We start from the raw sequence: 16,863 nt of genomic DNA, 5'->3' as shown, positions 1-16,863 counted from the left end.
TTTTTTTCGGTTTTTTTCTCTTTTTTTTTTTTTTTTTTGAATAGCTTTTTCTTGCTTCAAGAATCATTTTATTGATTTTTCAGATCCTCAGTAACATGTCTCCTTTTTCATCATTCTTTCAAGAGCCAACATTCATGAACCACAAATTCAAGATACATATGCACTGTTTACACATACATTCAGAGAACAAAAATATTGCCACCACATCAAAATAATTAAACTATTATAAAATTCAAAATTCATGCAATTCTTCCTTTTTCAATTAAGCACATTTTTATTCAAGAAAGGTGATGGATTCATAGGACATTCATAACTTTAAGGCATAGACACTAAGACACTAATGATCATAAGACACAAACATGGATAATATAAAGCATAAAATTCGAAAAACAGAAGAATAAATAACAAGGAAATCAAGGAATGGGTCCACCTCAGTGATGGCGGCTCTTCCTTGCTTTTGAAGGTCCTATGGAGTGCTTGAGCTCCTCAATGTCTCTTCCTTGTCTTTGTTGCTCCTCCCTCATGATTCTTTGATCTTCTCTAATTTCATGGAGGAGAATGGAGTGTTCTTGGTGCTCCACCCTTAGTTGTCCCATGTTGGAACTCAACTCTCCTAGGGAGGTATTCAGTTGCTCCCAATAGTTTTGTGGAGGAAAACTCATTCCTTGAGGAATCTCAGGGATCTCATGATGAGTAGGGTCCCTTGTATACTCCATCCTTTTCTTGGTGATGGGCTTGTCCTCTTGAATCTTGCTTCCATTGTGCGCCCTCTTCACATATGACTGTGAGGACTTGGTCCAACCTTTGATCAAAGTTGACCCTTCTAGTGTAAGGATGCTCATCTCCTTGCATCATAGGCAAGTTGAACGCCACCCTCACACTTTCTGGACTAAAATCCAAGTATTTCCCCCGAACCATAGTAAGATAATTCTTTGGATTCGGGTTCACACTTTGGTCATGGTTCTTTGTGATCCATGCATTGGCATAGAACTCTTGAACCATCAAGATTCCAACTTGTTGAATGGGGTTGGTGAGAACTTCCCAACCTCTTCTTTGGATCTCATGGCGGATCTCCGGATATTCACCCTTTTTGAGTAAAAAGGGGACTTCGGGGATCACCTTCTTCAAGGCCACAACTTCATAGAAGTGGTCTTGATGCACCTTTGAGAGGAATCTATCCATCTCCCATGACTCGGAGGTGGAAGCTTTTGCTTTCCCTTTCCTCTTTTTAGAGGTTTCTCCGGCCTTTGGTGCCATAATGGTTATGGAAAAACGAAAAAGCAACGCTTTTACCACACCAAACTTAAAATGTTTGCTCGTCCTCGAGCAAAAGAAGAAAGAAAGGAGTAGAAGAAGAAGAAATGAGGAAGAGGGGGAGGGTAGTGTGTTCGGCCAAAGGGGGAAGAAGTGGTCTTTAGGTTGTGTGAAAATGAAGGGTTGAAGAAGGGTATTTATAGGAGAGGGGGGTAAAGGTTCGGCCATTTGAGGGTGGGTTTGGGAGGGAAAGTGGTTTGAATTTGAAGGGTGAGGTTGGTGGGGTTTTATGAAGGATGGATGTGAGTGGTGAAGAGAAAGATGGGATTTGATAGGTGAGGGGTTTTTGGGGAAGAGGTGTTGAGGTGATTGGTGAATGGGGGAAGAAGAGAGAGAGTGATGGTAGGGTCCTGTGGGGTCCACAGATCCTGTAGTGTCAAGGAAAAGTCATCCTTGCACCAAATGGCATCAAAATCCACGTTTTGACCCATTTCTGGCGTTAAACGCCAGGCTGGTGCCCATTCCTGGCGTTTAACGCCAGGTTGTTGCCCTTTACTGGCGTTTAACGCCAGTCTGGTGCCCTTTTCTGGCGTTAAACGCCCAGAAAGGTGCCAGACTGGGCGTTAAACGCCCAACTGCTAGGCTGACTGGCGTTTGAACGCCAGCAGCATCTTCCTCCAGGGTGTGCTGTTTTTCTTCCTGTTTTTCATTTTGTTTTTGCTTTTTTCATTATTTTTGTGACTTCTTATGATCATCAACCTACAAAAAAGATAAAATAACAAAAGAAAATAATTAATTATAAAACATTGGGTTGCCTCCCAACAAGCGCTTCTTTAGTGTCATTAGCTTGACAGAGGACTCCCATGGAGCCTCAGAAACACTCAGAACCGTGTTGAAACCTCCCAACACCAAACTTAGAGTTTGAATGTGGGGTTTCAACACCAAACTTAGAGTTTGGTTGTGGCCTCCCAACACCAAACTTAGAGTTGGACTGTGGGGGCTCTGCTTGGCTCTGTTTTGAGAGAAGCTCTTCATGCTTCTTCTCCATGATGACAGAGGGATATCCTTGGGCCTTAAATACCATGGATTCTTCATTCACTTGAATGATCAACTCTCCTCTATCAACATCAATCACAGCCTTTGCTGTGGCTAGGAAGGGTCTGCCAAGGATGATGGATTCATCCATGCACTTCCCAGTCTCTAGGACTATGAAATCAGTAGGAATGTAATGGCCTTCAATCTTCACCAAAACATTCTCTACAAGTCCATGGGCTTGTTTTCTTGAGTTGTCTGCCATTTCTAGTGAGATTTTTGCAGCTTGCACCTCAAAGATCCCTAATTTCTCCATTACAGAGAGGGGCATGAGGTTTACACTTGACCCTAAGTCACACAAGGCCTTCTTGAAGGTCATGGTGCCTATGGTACAAGGTATAGAAAACTTCCCAGGATCCTGCCTCTTTTGAGGCAGTTTCTGCCTAGACAGGTCATCCAGTTCTTTGGTGAGCAAGGGCGGTTCATCTTCCCAAGTCTCATTTCCAAATAACTTGTCATTTAGCTTCATGATTGCTCCAAGGTATTTAGCAACTTGCTCTTCAGTGACGTACTCATCCTCTTCAGAGGAAGAATACTCATCAGAGCTCATGAAAGGCAGTAGCAAGTCCAAGGGAATCTCTATGGTCTCAGTCTGAGCCTCAGATTCCCAAGGTTCCTCATTGGGGAACTCATTAGAGGCCAGTGGACGTCCAGTGAGGCCTTCCTCAGTGGCGTTCACTGCCTCTTCTTCCTCCCAGAATTCGGCCATGTTTATGGCTTTGCACTCTCCTTTTGGATTTTCTTCAGTGTTACTTGGGAGAGTGCTTGGAGGAAGTTCAGTAATTTTCTTGCTCAGCTGACCCACTTGTCCTTCCAAATTCCTAATGGAAGATCTAGTTTCAGTCATGAAACTTTGAGTGGTTTTGATCAGATCAGAGACCATGTTTGCTAAGTCAGAATTATTCTGCTTAGAGCTCTCTGTCTGTTGCTGAGAAGATGATGGAAAAGGCTTGCCATTGTTAAACCTGTTTCTTCCACCATTGTTATTGAAACCTTGTTGAGGTCTCTCGTGATTCTTCCATGAAAGATTTGGGTGATTTCTCCATGATGAATTATAGGTGTTACCATAGGGTTCTCCTAGGTAATTTACCTCTTCCATGGAAGGGTTCTCAGGATCATAAGCTTCTTCCTCAGATGAAGCTTCCTTAGTACTGTTTGGTGCATGGTGCATTCCAAACAGACTTTGAGAAATCAAATTGACTTGTTGAGTCAATATTTTATTCTGGGCCAAAATGGCATTCAGAGTGTCAATATCAAGAACTCCTTTCTTCTGACTAGTCCCATTGTTCACAGGATTTCTTTCAGAAGTGTACATGAATTGGTTATTTGCAACCATTTCAATCAGTTCTTGAGCTTCAGTAGGCGTCTTCTTCAGATGAAGAGATCCTCCTGCAGAGCTATCCAAGGACATCTTAGATAGTTCAGAGAGACCATCATAGAAAATACCTATGATGCTCCATTCAGAAAGCATGTCAGAAGGACATTTTCTGATTAATTGTTTGTATCTTTCCCAAGCTTCATAGAGGGATTCTCCATCCTTTTGTCTAAAGGTTTGGACTTCCACTCTAAGCTTACTCCATCTTTGTGGTGGAAAGAATTTTGCCAAGAAGGCATTGACTAGCTTTTCCCATGAGTCCAGGCTTTCTTTAGGTTGAGAGTCCAACCATATTCTAGCTCTGTCTCTTACAGCAAAAGGGAATAGCATCAGTCTATAGACTTCAGGGTCAACCCCATTAGTCTTGACTGTGTCACAGATTTGCAAGAATTCAGCTAAGAACTGATGAGGATCTTCCATTGGAAGTCCATGGAACTTGCAATTCTGTTGCATTAGAGAAACTAATTGAGGCTTAAGCTCAAAGTTGTTTGCTCCAATGGCAGGGATAGAGATGCTTCTCCCATAGAAATCAGGAGTAGGTGCAGTAAAGTCACCCAGCACCTTCCTTGCATTGTTGGCATTGTTGTTGTTTTCGGCTGCCATGTCTTCTCCCTTGAAGAATTCGGTCAGGTGCTCTAAAGAGAGTTGTGTTTTGGCTTCTCTTAGCTTTCTCTTCAAGGTCCTTTCAGGTTCAGGATCAGCCTCAACAAGAATGCCTTTGTCTTTGCTCCTGCTCATAAGAAAGAGAAGAGAACAAGAAAGTGTGGAATCCTCTATGTCACAGTATAGAGATTCCTTGAAATGTCAGAGGAAAAGAGAAATAGAAAGAAGAGGGAGAAGATGAATTCGAACTTTAATTAGATAAGGTTCGAATTGTGCATTTAGAAGGAGTGGTACTCCATAAATAGAAGGATGTGAGAAGGAGGGAAGAAGATTTTCGAAAATTAATTAAAATACTTTGAAAACATTTTTGAAAAACATCAATTGATTTTCGAAAATCAAAGTGGAAAAGAAACCAAGTGATTTTTGAAAAAGATTTTGAAATTAGAAATTAAAAAGATTTGATTGAAAATTGTTTTGAAAAAGATGTGGTTAAAAAGATTTAATTGAAAAGTTATGAGTTTAAAAAAGATGTGATTGAGAAGATATGATTTGAAAACATTTTTAAAAGATATGATTTGAAAACCATTTGAAAAGATATGATTTTAAAAAAGAATGACTTGCCTAACAAGAAAAGATATGATTTGAAACATTCAAACCTTTCTCAACAGAAAAGGTAACAATCTTGTGATGTTCAATCAAATCATTAATTGTTAGTAAGTATCTTTTAAAAAGGAAAGAAATTGATTTTGAAAACATTTGATTGAAAAGATTTGATTTGAAAAAGATTTGATTTTGAAAAACTAAAAAAAATTTGATTTTGAAAACAAAATCTTCCCCCTGCACCATCCTGGCGTTAAACGCCCAGAATGGTATACATTCTGGCGTTTAACGCCCAAAATGCTACCTCTTTGGGCGTTAAACGCCCAACCAGGTACCCTGGCTGGCGTTTAAACGCCAGTCTGCCTTCTTCACTGGGCATTTTTGAATGCTCAGCTTTTTCTGTATAATTCCTCTGCAGCATGTTTTGAATCTTCAATTCTTTGTATCATTGACTTGAAAGGACACAAATTAAAAATATTTTTGGATTTTTGATAATCAAAATGCAAAAGGAATCAATTAACAATGCATGCAAGACACCAAACTTAGCAGTTTGTGTACTACTGACACTAACAACATGAAAATGCATATGAGACACACAAAATACTTCAAGTCAATAGAATTCAAAGATCAAAACAAAGAAATATATGCATGAATTCGAAAATTATAACAAAAACATGCATTTGACACCAAACTTAGGATGAGACACTAAACTTATGCAAGAAACATCAAATATTTTTGGTCTTTTTGGTTTTGTAAAATTTTTTTTTTTTTTTTTTGTGTTTTTTCGAAAATTAAGTAGGAAAAGGTATCAAAATTCTTAATGAGAATTCCAGGAATCAGTTCAATGCTAGTCTAAGACTCCGGTCCAGGAATTAGACATGGCTTCACAGCCAGCCAAGCTTTCAAAGAAAGCTTCGGTCCAAAACACTAGACATGACCAAAGGTCAGCCAAATCTTAGCAGATCACTGCTCCAAGAGCAAAATTGATGAGAATCAACAAGCTCTTGTGGTGATAAGTTGAAACCTCGGTCCAATCAGATTAGACATGGCTTCTCAGCCAGCCAGATTTCAACAAATCATCATGAAACTCTAGAATTCATCTTCAAGAATTTCGAAAAAAAAATACCTAATCTAAGCAACAAGATGAACCGTCAGTTGTCCAGCCTAAACAATCCCGGGCAATAACACCAAAAATTTGATGTTGTTGCCGGATCTTGGCTCTGATGTTACCAAAAGCTTGCTCAAAACTTGAACAATCCCCGGCAACGGCGCCAAAAACTTGGTCGGCGAAATTGTGAACTATACTTTTTCACAACTCTCATAATCCCTGGTAATGGCTCCAAAAACTTGGTGCGCTCAATACCATGGCATTACACAACTTCGCACAACTAACCAGCAAGTGCACTGGGTCGTCCAAGTAATAAACCTTACGTGAGTAAGGGTCGATCCCACGGAGATTGTTAGTAATGAAGCAAGCTATGGTCATCTTGTAAATCTTAGTCAGGCAAACTCAAATGTATATGATGATGATGAACGAAAATAACATAAAAGATAAAGATAGTGATACTTATGTATATCATTGGTGTATGAGCTTCAGACAAGTGTATGAAGATGCCTTCCCTTCCGTCTCTCTGCTTTCCTACAGCCTTCATCCAATCCTTCTTACTCCTTTCCATGGCAAGCTCGTATAGGGTCTCACTGTTGTCAGCAGCTACCTCCCATCCTCTCAGTGAAAGCGATTGCATATGCCCCTGTCACGGTCATAGCGGAATTCATCTGTCGGTTCTCAATCAGGCCGGAATAGAATCCAGTGATTCTTTTGCGTCTGTCACTAACGCCCCGCCCTCAGGGTTTGAAGCACGTCACAGTCATTCAATCATTGAATCCTACTCAGAATACCACAGACAAGGTTTAGACCTTCCGGATTCTCTTGAATGCCGCCATCAGGTCCTGCCTATACCACGAAGATTCTGATCTCACGGAATGGCTGGCTCGTTTGTCAGGCGAGCACTCGGTTGTCAGGCGATCAACCATGCATCGTGCAATCAGGAATCCAAGAGATATTCACTAAAGCCTCGAATGCTTGTAGAACAAGAATGGTTGTCAGTCACCTTGTTCATAGGTTGAAGAACGAGTGATATCTTAGATAAAGAACAAGCGGAGTTGAATAGAAGAACAATAGTAATTGCATTAATACTCGAGGTACAGCAGAGCTTCACACCCTTAATCTATGGTGTGTAGAAACTCCACCGTTGAAAATACATAAGCATAAGGTCCAGGCATGGCCGAATGGCCAGCCTCCCAAAGATCTAAGATAGCATAAAAGTGAAGATAGCTACCAAAGTCTACTAATACAATAGTAAAAGGTCCTATTAATAGTAAACTAGTAACCTAAGGTGTACAGAAATGAGTAAATGACATAAAAATCCACTTCCGGGCCCACTTGGTGTGTGCTTGGGCTGAGCAATCAAGGAAATTCGTGTAGAGACCTTTTCTGGAGTTAAACGCCAGCTCCCATGCCAGTTTGGGCGTTTAACTCCAACTTTTATTCCTGTTCCGGCGTTTAACGCTGGAATTCCTGAGGCCGGATTGCTTCGCGGGTTTGGGCCATCAAATCTTGGACAAAGTATGGACTATTATATATTGCTGGAAAGCCCTGGATGTCTACTTTCCAACGCCGTTGAGAGCGCGCCAATTGGGCTTCTGTAGCTCCAGAAAATCCACTTCGAGTGCAGGGAGGTCAGAATCCAACAGCATCTGCAGTCCTTTTTGGTCTCTGGATCAGATTTTTGCTCAGGTCCCTCAATTTCAGCCAGAAAATACCTGAAATCACAGAAAAACACACAAACTCATAGTAAAGTCCAGAAAAGTGAATTTTAAATAAAAACTAATAAAAATGTACTAAAATCTAACTAAAAGATATCAAAAACATACTAAAAACAATGCCAAAAAGTATACAAATTATCCGCTCATCAGAGATCCCACTCATCATGAAATCCCTGAGATACCTCAAGGGATGCATGATAGCTACGATTTTAGGAAATTGCACGATCGGCAAAAATTCCTTCCGGCAAGTGCACCGGTTATCGTCAAGTAAAAACTCACAATAGAGTGAGGTCGAATCCCACAAGGATTGGTTGAGTGAGCAATTCGGATTAGAAGTGTGTTCTAGTTGAGCGGAATCAAGATTTAGATGAGAATTGCGGAATGTAAAATTGGCGGGAAACGTAAATGGCAAGAAATTGAAATTGCGAAATCTTAAATTGCATGAATTAAAGAGCGAGAAGCTAAATTGCTGAAATTAAAAAGGGATCGGGGTGATTGCATGAATTTAATTGCAGAATGTAAAGAGAAAGTGGTAGATCAGAAATGGGGAATTCATTGGGTTTCAGGAGATATTGAGATCTCCGAATCAAAACATTTTTATCCCTTCCTCAACCAATGCGTTCATTGAATTTTGCTTAGCAATCTTATATGATTGGATCCCAATCCCTTGGCTCACCAATTCTCTCTAAAAATAAACAAATTTCCAATCCCTTGGTTTAAATGTTCATAAGAAGAGATGACGCTCGATCACTGATTATACCACACAGTTTCATGAACCACAATTTGGTAGGATTACATGTCACAATATCCATCCAAACCCCAATCCAATTCACTGTGAGAAAGCTTCTCTAGCATGAATCCTCCATTCCTTTCCCAAGGTTCCGAAGGATTCCAATTATGGATAGTTTCTTTCCCAAGACAACTAACCAATGGAATTAGATCGAGAAGCTTTCTAACAAAAATTCAAGAGAAAAGATTGAAGAAGAAGATAAAAACTATTATTGATTCATTGAATTACAATAGAGCTCCCTAACCCAATGAAAGGGGGTTTAGTGAGTCATAGCTCTGAATTCAATTACAAAAAGTATGAAAACTAGAAAATTGATCCAAAAGTTCCCTTCTAACTTAAATTATATCCTATTTATACACTTTCTAAATTGAGCTTCTGTTGTGTTGCTTGGGCTTTGAGGCCTTTCCCTGATTTCCTTTTGCTTTGGGTTTATGATCCATAATTCTGATGAGGCTGCTGATCCAATTCTGTAACATTCATTGAGCCAACTTAGTGATAATCAAGTAATGACACATGACTCAACAAATTGAAATTCCAGACTCATCAATTCTTCAGGCCCAATCCCATAAACCATGATATTCAATTGGGTTTCATACCAGAGTACGTTTAAGTTAATGTTTGTGCTCAAATGCTAACTTAAACTGCAATATCTTTGGCCCAGAAACCTTTTCAAATAGTGGCGTTTAAGTTGCAGTTTAAGCTTAAACTGCAACTTAAACGTTGGACACTCCTGGAGGTGGTATAATTCAAGCACGTTTAAGCTTCAGTTTAAGGTTAAACTGAAGCTTAAACGTGGAAATGGAAGAAAGCAACCCTGGAGGGTAAAGTAGTCGAACACGTTTAAGCTTCAGTTTAAGGTTAAACTGAAGCTTAAACGTGGAAATGGAAGAAGGCAACCCTGGAGTATGGAATTGTCGAACACGTTTAAGCTTCAGTTTAAGGTTAAACTGAAGCTTAAACGTGGGAATGGAAGAAAGCAACCCTGGAGGAGAAATGTCGAACACGTTTAAGCTCCAGTTTAAGGTTAAACTGGAGCTTAAACGTGGAAATGGAGAAAGCAACCCTGGAGGAGAATGATCGAACACGTTTAAGCTCCAGCTTAAGGTTAAACTGGAGCTTAAACGTGGAAATGGCTCCCTGATGCATTTCATTTCTGGCGTTTAACTTCCAGTTTAAGGTTAAACTGGAGGTTAAACGCCACTTTCAGCTTTCATGATTTTGGCGTTTAAGCTCCAGTTTAAGCTTAAACTGGAGCTTAAACTGGAGCTTAAACTCCACATGTGATATTCAAGCTTCCTTTATTGATTTTGTTGCTTCCTTGCCTAACCTCTTCTTCCCTGAAATCATCCAAACAACTGCATCAAAGTCTTGCAACATTTCATGAGAAATCTTCCATTCATAGCATTCAAGTAATATAACTAAAAACTCATGGAATTTGCATCAAAATCATACTGTTTGGATGGTTCATTACTTTGTTATTCATTTAACCATTCTTGGTTACTTTAAGCTCAAGAAAATGCATAAAACAACTAAAACTAACAGAAAATTGCTAGTGAAACTAGCCTAAGATGCCTTGGCATCACAACACCAAACTTAATACTTGCTTGTCCCTAAGCAAGTCCTGAGTTATTTGAGAAGAAAGTATGAAACAGAAAGCAATTACATTGGCTATATTAGTAAGCACTTGAAGTTCATCAGAAGGGTTTTATGCAGAAAGTTGCAGCATCACTTTTTCATTCTTATCAGGTAAGATTATCACTTTTTCATTGCATCCATCAAACACTGCTATGGCCTCTTGTTATTCTTATGTCTTTGGCACTTTTCTCTTCTTTGTTTTTCTTTTTCTTAGAGCTTCTTTTGCTCCTTGTTTGCTTAGTGTCATGTGTTGCACAAGCCTTTGGCATTTTCTTTTTCTTATCAGTGCACTACACATATCCACTTTAGGCATTTTAGTTCACATTTCTTCTTGAGACATTGGTGCCCAGCACCTCTTTGTGTGACTAAATGTTTTGTATTTAGGTTGCTCTTGATAATGGACTTTTGGTTGATAATCCCGGGTTAGTTAACCCAAGTTACCAAGTGTTGAAACACTCCTCAGAACCTATTCATCCAAGCATATCCTTAATACATAAACACCACAGGCATTTGTCTCAGAAGTTCAAACTATTGGTGCCTAGCTTATTTTCTCAATTTTTTTTTTTTTGCTTTTTGGTTGCCCTTTTTCAGTGGCTTTTTCTTCTTCTTTTTCTTTCTTTTTCATGGCCAAAGACATTTATTCATCAAGATCCATAGACAGTATTCAAACTTCTACACACAGATGATAATTCTACACTCAATTTCCAGTGATCTGACTAAACAATCAAGCATGCATACCACCACTTAATTCTACTTGATTTGTCACTAATTGAGCCAAGTTACTTTTGTTCAAACTTTTCTTTTATTTTTGGAAACAGAACAAGCATGGCAAGCATTTGTTTAAGAAGGTGAAGTTATATCCAAACATCTAGGCATTCACTTTATTCAAAGCAGTAAACCAACACTCATACTAAAAACTTCACATTCCAGAAAGATTCAACAATTACAGTTTAAACCAGAACAAGCATGCTTTTGTTTGCCTTTTAAAGAATGGTCAAGGAACAACACCACCTTGTGAAATTTCTTGTTTTCTCTTTGTTGCCAGGAAACAATTTGATTTCTCCTTCTTCTCCTAGTTGTTGCTTCATGTTCTTTCTAAGATCCTTGTTTCCTTTCCTGCAAAGAGTGATGAAGTTGCTTGCTTCTCAAGCACTTGAATGGTTAGCTCAACTATGTATGGGCAAGTGTCTGAGTCTTAAGTTGGTGTGTGAACACCAAACTTAGTCTCCTACTTACTCCTCTGCTCTTTGAATCCTTGAATTCTCCTTGGAATGAAGTTGCTGCTAAGGATTTTAAGCATTTCTGTGATTGCTTAGAATGGTTATTCCTTTCATATAATTCAAAGGTTGTTGTGTTCAGTTGATCTGTATGGTGGAACACCAAACTTAGAGTCACACATTCCCCTTTGAATTATTGATCCACGAATTCATTGTTTGGTGTGAAACACCAAACTTAATTCTTTGCAATGCACAGAAACTACTTCACCTTTTTATTGAAACAAATAAAAGAAACAGCAAGGGAGTATTACCTCAGGTTGGGTTGCCTCCCAACAAGCGCTTCTTTAACGTCATTAGCTTGACGGTCAGCTTCCTCAGTTGAGGTGATATTTAACCTTGTCCTTCTCCTCCACATCTCCCAAGTAATGTTTGAGTCTTTGACCATTCACAGTGAAGGTTCGTTGTGACTTTTCTTCCATGATTTCTACTTGTCCATATTGGGAGACCTTGGTGACAAGGAATGGTCCAGACCACCTTGATTTTAGCTTCCCTGGAAATAGCTTCAGCCTAGAATTGTAGAGCAATACTTTTTGTCCCTCTTCAAATTTCCTTGGGGCTATGTTGCTGTCATGCTTCTTCTTTGCTCTTTCTTTGTAAATTTTGGCATTCTCATAAGCTTCAGTTCTGAATTCTTCCAACTCTTGAATTTGCAACATCCTTCTTTCTCCAGCAGCTTTGCTGTCCAAGTTCAAGAGTTTCAAGGCCCAGAATGCCTTGTGCTCCAACTCCAGTGGCAAATGGCAAGCTTTTCCATATACTAGTTGGTAAGGAGACATTCCAATTGGTGTTTTGAAAGCTGTCCTATATGCCCAAAGAGCATCATCTAGCTTAATCGACCAGTCCTTCCTTGAAGTTCCCACAGTCTTTTCCAGGATTCTTTTGAGTTCCCTATTAGATATTTCGGCTTGCCCACTTGTCTGTGGATGGTATGGTGTGGCTACCTTGTGTTTGACTCCATATTTTAGAAGCAATGCCTCTAATGGTTTGTTGCAGAAGTGGCTTCCTCCATCACTGATGATTGCTCTTGGAACCCCAAAACGGCAAAAAATGTGTTTTCTGAGGAAGTTTATGACTACCTTATTATCATTGGTTGGAGTTGCTATTGCTTCAACCCATTTGGAGACATAATCTACTGCCACAAGAATGTAATTATTTGAGTATGAGGTGGGAAAGGGTCCCATGAAATCTATCCCCCATACATCAAACAATTCAAGTTCCAAAATGAATTGTTGTGGCATTTCATTTCTTCTTGGCAGGTTCCCCGCTTTCTGGCATTCATGGCAGTGCTTCACTAGTTCCTTTGCATCTTTGAAGATAGTGGGCCAATAAAAACCACACTGCAACACCTTAGCTGCTGTTCTTTCTCCTGCAAAATGTCCTCCATAAGTGGAGCCATGGCAGTCCCATAAGACTTCCCTTCCTTCTTCCTCTGATATGCATCTTCTGAGTATGCCATCCGAACATTTTTGAACAAGTATGGTTCGTCCCAGATGAAGTATTTGGCATCATTTACCAATTTCTTCCTTTGATGCTTGTTAAATTCCAACGGCAAACTCCCAGTGGCCTTGAAGTTTGCTATGTCTGCAAACCAGGGTGCTTTGTGAATTACCATGAGTTGTTCATCAGGAAAGCACTCATTTATATGTGTGCTTTGTGTGCCTCCTTCTTCACATGGTATCCTTGATAAATGGTCTGCCACCTTGTTCTCTACACCCTTCTTGTCTTTGATTTCAATGTCAAATTCCTGCAACAAAAGAACCCATCTAATAAGTCTTGGTTTGGATTCTTGTTTAGCAAGTAACTATTTTAAAGCTGAATGATCAGTGAAGACAATGACTTTAGATCCAATGAGATAGGATCTAAATTTGTCAAATGCAAAGACTATTGCCAAGAGTTCTTTTTCAGTGGTTGTGTAATTCCTTTGGTTATCATTCAAGACTTTACTGGCATAATAAATCACATGTACCAAATTGTCTTTCCTTTGTCCTAACACTGCCCCAATAGCAAGGTCTGATGCATCACACATCAGTTCAAAAGGTAAGTTCCAATCAGGTGGGGCAATGATAGGTGCAGAGGAAAGTTTTTGCTTCAAAAGTTCATAGGCTAGCATGCAATTTTTATCAAATACAAAGGGTGTATCAGAGACAAGCAAGTTACTCAAAGGTTTGGCTATTTTAGAAAAGTCTCTAATAAACCTTCTGTAAAAGCCAGCGTGTCCCAAAAAACTCCTAACTGCCTTGACATTACTTGGTGGAGGTAGCTTTTCAATGAGTTCCACCTTAGCTCTGTCCACCTCAATGCCTCTATTAGAGATTTTGTGGCCAAGGACTATTCCTTCTGTGACCATGAAATGACACTTTTCCCAGTTTAATACTAGGTTGGTCTCTTGGCATCTCTTAAGCACCAAGGCAAGGTGGTGTAGGCAGCTAGGAAAAGAATCTCCAAACACAAAAAAATTATCCATGAAAACCTCAATAAATTTTTCAATCATGTCCGAAAAGATGGACAGCATGCATTTTTGGAAAGTGGCAGGTGCATTGCACAATCCAAAGGGCATGTGTCTATAAGCAAAAACTCCATATGGATAAACAAATGATGTTTTCTCTTGATCTTTTGGATCAACTACTATCTGATTATAGCCTGAGTATCCATCCAGAAAGCAATAGTAAGCATGTCCTGCAAGCCTTTCAAGCATCTGATCCATGAATGGGAGTGGGAAATGATCTTTTCTGGTGGCTTCATTGAGCTTCCTATAGTCTATGCACATCCTCCACCCAGTGACAGTTCTTGTGGGTATGAGTTCGTTCCTCTCATTTGGCACCACAATGATGCCACCTTTCTTGGGAACTACATGGATGGGACTAACCCATGGGCTATCAGAAATGGGGTAGATTACCCCTGCCTGCCATAACTTCATGACCTCCTTTTGTACCACTTCTTTCATGACGGGATTCAATCTTCTCTGAGCTTGAATGGAGGGTCTAGCATCCTCTTCTAACAAGATTTTATGCATGTATATGGATGAATTTATCCCCTTCAAATCAGCTAGGGTCCATCCAATGGCATCTTGATGAGTTTGTAGCACCTTGATCAATTCTTCTTCCTGTTCTTGGCTCAGGGCAGAGCTAATGATAACAGGATAGCTCTCATCACTACCCAAGTATGCATACTTGAGATTAGGGGGCAATGCTTTGAGCTCAGGTTTTGGTGCTTCCTTCTCTTCTTTCACTCTCTCTGGCATGCTTGGCATGGTTGTTTCAGCAGCCTTGATGTCACTAACTTCAATATCCTTGGTGAACTCCTCCTCTGCCACTTCCTTTGTTGTTTCCTCAAAGGTTTCTTGTACTGCAATGTCCACTACATCCACCCTCATGCATTCCTTTAGTGATTCTGATGGATAGCTCATTGCCTTGAATATGTTAAACACCAATTGCTCATCATGTAATCTAAGAGTGAGTTCACCCTTTTGGACATCTATGATGGCTCCAGCAGTAGCCAGGAAGGGTCTTCCCAGGATTATCGAAGCTTTGGCTTCTTCCTCCATATCTAACACCACAAAATCGGCAGGAAATATAAAATCTCCCACTTTCACCAACAAATCCTCAACTATCCCATGAGGGAATTTAAAAGTTCGATCTGCCAATTGGAGGGCCATTCTTGTTGGTTTGGCTTCCTCAATCTTCATTCTTCTCATCATTGTTAGAGACATCAAATTGATACTGGCCCCTAAGTCACACAAGGCCTTCTCCACCATGACTTCTCCTATGATGCAGGGGATTTGGAAACTGCCTGGATCCTTCAATTTCTGAGGCAATTTGTATTGAATGATGGCACTGCATTCTTCAGTCAACAACACAGTTTCCTCATTTTTCCAGCTTCTCTTCTTGGTCATTAATTCCTTTAAGAATTTTGCATAGAGTGGCATTTGCTCTATTGCCTCAGCAAACGGAATGTTGATTTGAAGCTTCTTGAAAATCTCCAAAAATCTGGAGAATTGGCCATCCTTTTCACTTTTCATCAAACGTTGAGGATATGGTGCTTTGGGTGTATAAGGCTTCAGGACCTCTTTTTCTTTTTCTTTTGTTGCAGACGGTGTAAAAGATTGTCCCTGTTCCTTGTCTCTCACATTTTCCTTTGCTTCATCCTCTGTGGTTTCCTTTGAGATCTCCTTTAGCTTCTTTCCACTTCTGAGGGTTATGACCTTACATTCTTCCCTTGCAATAGCCTTGGCAGCATGAGAAACGCTTGGCCCAGGGGTTTGCTTAGACAAATACCCAATTTAATTTTCTAGCTTCTGGATGGCAGCTCCTTGGTTTTGCAAGTTAGAATTTACTTCTTCCTTAAAGGCTTTCAATTCGGTTATGTCTTGACCCATGGTTGCAAGCATTCCTTCTATCCTGTTTAATTGATCTTGAAATTGTTGGTTCGGATTAGGTTGGGCAGGTTGATTATTTTGGCCATGATATGGTGGTTGGGAGTAAGTGTTTTGTGTGGCTTGGTATGATCTTTGGTTGGAGTTTTGGTATGTGGAATTGTTATGTTGGTTGGGGTTGTAAGGTTTGTGGTTTTGTGGTTGGGTTTGCTGGTTTCCCTACCCAAAGTTTGGGTGGTTTTTCCAGCCTGGGTTGTAAGTGTTGGAATGTGGATCATATGGTTGCCTTTGTTGATTTCCCACATAGTTGGCCTCTTCCCAATCACCTCCTTCAGTGCTTACCTCCTCTTGATCTTGTATGTGTATTGCAGCCACTTGATTTATTCCTAATTTCCTGGTGAGCTCTGCTAGTTGCTTGGCAAACACCTTGTTTTGGGCTAGAATTGTATCAACATGGTTCAGCTCCATAACTCCCTTAGTGTTGTGTCTCTCTGAAGCATAGTAGTACTCATTCTCAGCCACTGTCTCAATCACTTCAATGGCTTCTTCCACAGTCTTTTTCCTGTTCAATGAACCTCCTGATGAATGGTCTACAGCCTTCCTTGATTCATAAGAAAGTCCATCATAGAAAATATGCAATTGCACCCAGTCATGGAACATGTCTGGTGGGCATTTCCTTGTCAACTCCTTGAACCTCTCCCATGCCTCGTAGAGAGTTTCACCATCTTGTTGTCTAAAAGTCTGAACCTCAGATCGAAGCCTATTGACCTTTTGTGGGGGGTAGAAACGTGCCAAAAAATTGCTTTCCACCTCATCCCAGGTTGTTAGGCTCCCCCTTGGGAATGATTCCAGCCACTTAGCTGCCTTGTCCCTAAGTGAAAATGGGAACAAGAGCAGTTTATAGGCATCTTCCTGGACTCCATTGGACTTCACAGTGTCGCAAATTCTCAGGAATTTCGTGAGGTGTTGGTTTGGATCTTCATTAGCACTCCCACCAAATGAACAATGATCCTCCACCAGTGATATTAACTGTGGTTTG

General features: G+C 40.1%; 2 non-coding genes across 2 annotated transcripts; both read left to right on the top strand.

Moving 5' to 3' along the window:
• The first annotated feature begins 3,811 nt into the window (after positions 1–3,811).
• On the top strand, positions 3,812–3,919 carry LOC130955458 (small nucleolar RNA R71). Its single transcript, XR_009076755.1, has one exon. It is a non-coding gene; the product is annotated as a small nucleolar RNA R71 (small nucleolar RNA).
• Positions 3,920–16,482: 12,563 nt separating this feature from the next.
• Positions 16,483–16,586, top strand: LOC130949672 (small nucleolar RNA R71). Its single transcript, XR_009073439.1, has one exon. It is a non-coding gene; the product is annotated as a small nucleolar RNA R71 (small nucleolar RNA).
• The last annotated feature ends 277 nt before the right edge of the window (positions 16,587–16,863 follow it).

The sequence above is a fragment of the Arachis stenosperma genome, chromosome 1 (assembly GCF_014773155.1).
Source record: "Arachis stenosperma cultivar V10309 chromosome 1, arast.V10309.gnm1.PFL2, whole genome shotgun sequence".
Taxonomy (NCBI): domain Eukaryota; kingdom Viridiplantae; phylum Streptophyta; class Magnoliopsida; order Fabales; family Fabaceae; genus Arachis; species Arachis stenosperma.
The sequence above is the reverse complement of the archived record's forward strand: the minus strand, read 5'-3'. Positions and strand labels throughout refer to the sequence as shown.